The sequence below is a fragment of the Chinchilla lanigera genome, unplaced genomic scaffold, assembly GCF_000276665.1.
Source record: "Chinchilla lanigera isolate Chin_1 unplaced genomic scaffold, ChiLan1.0 scaffold00036, whole genome shotgun sequence".
Classification (NCBI taxonomy): domain Eukaryota; kingdom Metazoa; phylum Chordata; class Mammalia; order Rodentia; family Chinchillidae; genus Chinchilla; species Chinchilla lanigera.
This window is the reverse complement of record NW_004955437.1, coordinates 19606572-19612588: the sequence shown is the minus strand read 5'-3', so window position 1 is coordinate 19612588 and position 6017 is coordinate 19606572.

Here is a 6017-nt window from a genome sequence, read left to right as displayed (position 1 = left end):
CCTGTCCTCGGGGTGGAGCGGCTGCTCATCCCCACACACCTGGGGGTGTCCTTATCCATTGCAGCCACCAGCGAGCCAGCAGCCCTGGAATCAAGAGGCTGCCCTCCCCCAGCTCGAAGGACGGAGGGGCCGGAGGGGGCGGCCTGGGCCCTGCTCAGCCTGGAGCAAAGCCTTCAGAGTGTTGGGGCGTGAATGCGGCCACCAGGAGGCGAGTCCAGCACAGCCAGGGAGCTGGCCCTCCCCAGCCGGATCCAGCAGGTGGCCCTGGCCCAGGTTGTGTGCCCCTTGCTGACCCAGGTGGCATGCTGGTCACTGTGGAAACCAGTGGCTTCCTTCTAATGATGTGACATCTTTTTTTGTTTGTTTAGTTTGATTTGAGACAGGTCTGGTTATGTGGTTCAGACTGGCCTTGCACTCTTGGCGATCCTCCTGCCTCAGCCTCCTGAGCACTGGGATCACAGGCATGCACCACACGCCTGGCACCCTCAGTTTATTTCTCAAATGAGACAACAGATGTGTCCTCTTCTCCATCTGCCTGGTTCTGCCGAGGCTCAGGCTCTTTGCTTCTCTCCCGGACCATCACAGATCCCAGCGCTCTGGTCCCTGCCCCCGTCCTGCCCAGCCCAGCCAGCCTCTCAGTGCCTGCAGAGTTTGCTACCCCGGCTGCCCTCTGTACCCAGTTTGACACCTTACCTGCTCCTCCCAGAGCCCTGAGCTCAGCACGTGGGAGAAACTCAAGCGTGTGGTAGAGGTAGGGCCGGCCTCCTGGGTGTGCAGCTGCACAGGGCGCTGGGCTGACAAGACCCCGTCCCGGTTTAATCTCTGCTGCTGTGCACGCTTCAGCAGCACATACATTAACATTGGGATGGTAGAGAAGATTAGCATGGCCCCCGCGCAGGGATGACACGCAAATTCGTGAAGCGTTCCGTATTTAAAAAAAAAAATACTCTGCTGCTGTCTGGGAATTCATAACAAGCACAGCACAGTTTTAATTTTCATGCTGGGCCTCATGAAGTACGTAGGAAGTTTGGACGAGTGAATTCACTCCCTGGACGAGTGAATGAATGTGTTCCCTCCGCCAAAGGCTTGGCCTCTCTTCACCAGGGAAACCTATGGAAATCTTTTTTGTTTTGAGACAGGGTCTTACTTTCTAGTTCAGGCTGTCCTTGAACTCATTATGTAGCGCAGGCCAGCCTCGAACTGGCAGTAATCCTCCTGTCTCAGCCTCCCAAGTGCTAGGATTTTCTTTTGTTTTGAGACAGGGTCTCGCTTTGTCATTCAGGCTGTCCTCTAACACTCACCGATCCTCCTGCCTCAGCCTCTCAATTGCTGAGATTACAGGTGTGCATCACCAGGCCCTGCATCTGCTCAGATCTTACTTGGTCAGGGTCCTGGCGTATTTAAGAGGCTGTCATGGAAGCACAGGGGTGGAGATGTGGGCAGGGTTGGGGCAGCACAGAACGGGAAGCAGCCAGAGACGCTCAACAGCAGGAGGCTCCACTGAAAGCTGGATTGGAGGAAGGGCTGCAGAAGGAATCGGCAACCCGCCCTTGCCTCCCGCCAGCACCTTCACAGGCTGACCCCGGGAAGGCAGAGGGTACCCTAAGAAAGGCTGAGGATGAGGGGTGGGAGCAAGTGGCCACCACAGAAGCCACACGGGGCATCTGTCCCCGAAGAGCCTTTCGTGGCATCTCTGTGGACGAGATACCCCTGCCTGCATCTCCTGCACAGTGAGCCCGGGGCAGTGAGCTCTGTCACACCATGAGCCAGGCTCTATGCTAAGCACCTCTGTAGTCTAGTTTGCTATTGGCCCATTCTACAGATGAGAAAACTGAGGCACAGAAAGGTCACAGCTAGCAGGTGGCGTGTCTTTGCCCGCTACTGGCTGCCTGGCACCCTGGCTGCCTTGCCCTGGAATCCCTGCTGGCTGGCTGTCTGTCTGTCTGCCCTCTGAGTGCTCCCCAGCACAGGACAGTAAGCAAGTCTACCATGACCCTAGCCCAAGCACACGTGGGCACAGAATGGGCACCTGCTGGGTGAGGGAATGGCGAGGATGCATCACAAGGCCGTGCTGCAGGAAGGGGTTATTATTCTTTACTCTCGTCTTCCCCTGCCTGTGTTTATGAGCTCTGCCTCGCTGTGCCAGGGCTCCCAGGAGACGCTCCCTACAGGGAGGAGAGGCACACTCAGCTCACAGTTTCAGCGGTGCAGTGCGTGACCGCCGGGCCCCATCACCTTGCGCCTGTGGTGACAAAGGGCATCATGACAGGAGCAGGTGGCAGGGAGCTGCTCACCTCAAGGTGGCCGGAAGCAGAAGGATGAGAGATGGAACAGTTGTCCCCATATCATCGGGCAAGCTCCTGCTTCAGCCCTCCAACTAAGCCCCGCCCCTTAAAGGGCCCACCACCTCCCAATAGCACCCGGACCCAGACCCCAAATCTTTCTTTTTTTCCCTTTTCTATTCTTTCTTTCTTCCTTTCTTTTCTTTCTTTCTTTCTTTCTCCCAATAGCACCCGGACCCAGACCCCAAATCTTTCTTTTTTTCCCTTTTCTATTCTTTCTTTCTTCCTTTCTTTTCTTTCTTTCTTTCTTTCTTTCTTTCTTTCTTTCTTTCTTTCTTTCTTTCTTTCTTTCTTTCTTTCTTTCTTTCTTTTTCTTTCTTTCTTTCTTCCTTCCTTCCTTCCTTCCTTCCTTCCTTCCTTCCTTCCTTCCTTCTCCCTTTCTTTTTTTATACAGGGTCTTGCTATATAGTTTAGGCTGGATTTGAACCCACTACTCACTGTGTAGCCCGGGTTGGTCTTAAACTTGTGATCTTCCTGCCTTAGCCTCCCAAGTGCTGGAGTTACAGGCTTGTGCTGACTCATCTGACTGGACTAATCTTTTAACACAGCTTTTTGGGAGACAATTAAGGCCCAAGCCGTAGCGTTGTCTGTGGAGGACCACCTAGGTGACTGTCTCTGAAAGAGGAGCAATCGCCTTCATTTTGGCTGAGCCTGACCCTATGTCCTTGTATTGATATATACAGAGCTGGCTAGGACTTTTCCTTACCCCTTCAAATGGCTTTAAGCAATACATATCGGTCTAGCTGAGGTGCTGATGGTGATCTTTGGAGATGGCAGGCGTGTTTCCCGGTCCCCTTTGCTCATTCAAGTGAGCCAGGATGAGGCGGGATGTGTGAGCTAATGCTCCACACTGTAAGCTGGGATGGAGCCGTGGGAATAGAGACTGTGCCTTCCTGGGGCTTGCTTCAAAGATTACTCAGCAGAGCTGAAGCACTGACCCCAAAACATTAGACACTATCTCAACTGAGTCATGCAGATTACTCTTTCTGCATATCCTTCTCTCTGCATATGGCAGGGGTGATTTCAGGCCTCCTACCCGGCCCAGCTCATGGCACTCACGTATTTCCCACCACTCACAGCTACTCATCCTCAAGCCACTCCCTTCTTCACGAATGAATAAAAACTGGGTTCGGTCCTGGGTGGAGGCCTTTGTTCCCAATGGCCATCATCATGGCTGGATTTAGGACCCTCGGCTCCCCGTAACTACAAATATGCTTTAGTGTCTTTATTGTCACCATGGGTTGTACTGAAAGTGGTAGATTGGAATTGACTCACTAGAATTCCAATAACTTTTCACGGGATTACAAATGTAAACTTCTGGGCCATGAGGAGGACTGGGAAGGGCTCTCTATAGTTACCCTTGACTCCTTCTCAGTAAGTAAGACCATACTGATGCCTCTATTTCCCCTGAACAGTGAAAGATTTTGAGAACCTCTAGTCCCACTAAGGTTGGGAGCATGGGGTCACCACTCCCACCTGACAGTTTCATATGTGACTAAGAATGCGATCTTTAGGGTCACCGACTGGGTTTGAATCCCGACACTGCAGCTGGGTGCGGTGGCACACGCCTGTAATCCCAGCACTCAGGAGGCTGAGGCAGGAGGATGGCTGCAAGTTCGAGACCACCTTGGGCTACAAAGTGAGCTGAAGGCCAGCCTGAACTGCATAGCGAGAGCCTGTCTCAAAAAGACAAAAAAAAAAAAAAAGAATCCCGACACTGCTGTTGATGGCTGCGTGGCCTCGTGAGTGTCAAGTCCTCTCCTGCGGAAGGGAGTCCCCCGGTGACCATGCCGAGTGCGGGTGTCTCTGCCCCTCCCCCTCTTTGCTGCCGCTGGGTGTGAACCCGGGGCCTTGTGCACACCGTGCAGGCAGCTCTGCCACGGAGTCCCATCCCAGCCCCCTCTTATATTTAGTTTGAGACGGGTCTTGCTCAGTTACCCGTGCTGGCCTCCAACTCTTGGTCCTCCTGCCTCAGGTTCCCGAGGAGCGGGGACTCCACGCTGCGGCCGCACGGATCCAGCCGGTTGGAGACAATCTCTGCTTCTCTCCGCCGCTCTTGCTATTCAGTCCAGCCAGAGCGGCGGCCACCAGCGTGGGTCGACGCTGACCGGCTCCCTGCTGCGTGCTCAGCCTCCATGCCCAGGCTGCCGCCATCGGCTCGGAAGCAGGGGAAGCTGTGGGTTGCTGCACGGCGTCTCCCCCACCTAACCACGGGCGCGGGGCACGAAGCCTGGTGGAGGAACACCTGCCCACGAGGGGAGCAGCTGGTGGGCACGTCCTCCCTTCCTCCTCTCGGTCCGCGAGTCCCCGGGTGCGAGTTACACCCTCTCCTCCCTCCTCCTCCGCCGGCTTCGCCTTCATCTCCGTCTTCTTTCGTGGTGCGGGAGATGGAATCCAGGGACACAGGACAGCCAAGCACTCTAGTGGGGAGCTGCCCCTCCATCTGCCCTTTTTATTCAATCTGGGATCGTCTGCCAAAGTCTCCGGGAGTAGCTGGGACAGGAAGGGTGGTCTTGCGGGACACCGCGTTCCTTCTGCAGCACTGGTGGTGGCCATTTGGGTGACACTCCTGCTTCAATTCCTTGTCCGCTCTCCTGACATCGGCTCCCTAACAGCGTACTAAACTGAGGCCCTTTACTCTCTTTGATTTTTTTCTTTCTTTTTGGTCTTTTTTTTGAGACTGGGTCTCACTATGCAGTTCAGGCTGGCCTTGAGTTCACTTTGTAGCCCAGGCTGGTCTCGAACTCGCAATGATCTTCCTGCCTCAGCCTCCTGAGTCTTTACTCTCTTTGAGATCCAAGCTAAGACAAACACGACCTTCCTCTAAGGGTTTGTGAGAAGGGAAATAAGCTTTTTGGTTTTTTGAGACAGGGTTTCACTATAGTTCAGGCTGGCCTTGAACTCACTATGTAGCCCTGGCTGGCCTCATGCTTACAGTGATCCTCCTGCCTCAGCCTCCCGAGTGCTGGGATTACAGGTATGCACCACCACGCCCGGCTTGGGAAATAAGCTTAGCTTGCTGTTTACTTGCCTCTTCTTTTTCAGTACTGGGGTTTGAACCCAGGGCTGTTGCACAGAGCTACGTCCTCACTGCTTTATTTTTTTATTTTGAGAAAGGATCTCACTAAACTGCTAAATTATCGAGGCTGGGCTTGAGCTTGCATCCTCCTGCTTCAGCCTCCCAGAATGCTGGGATGACAGGCATGCGTCACCACACCTGGCTTTCTCACCTCTCCTCTTCCTCTCCTGTCACAGCCAACCAGCCCAGCCCAGCCCAGCCCGCTGACTACAGCCCTCTTTCTTCACTGCCAGCCCTGGCCCAGGCCACCACCAGCAACTGCCCTTGATGTCCTCAACCCAGCTGCCACTGCGTGGCAGTGCCCTTTCTAGCAGGCAACTTCACTGTGCCTCTGCTCCGCTATGAACCCTCCCATGTGCCCCCTGTGTCCCCCAAAACGAGGCCCAGCTCCTCACAGCCCTGGCTCTGCAGCTCCCCGGCTGGCCCAGTCCCCTCTGCCCCGTGGCAGCTGTCCCTCCCCCTGCCCCCAGGCGGAGGTGGCTGGGCTGCTCTCTACCTGCGGACACAGAGAGCAGGCAGAAACGGGCAGTCTTGCCCTTCCAGTTCATTAGTTTTGGTGGCGCTGGGGCTGAACCCCCCCGACCCCCCAGCTCTCC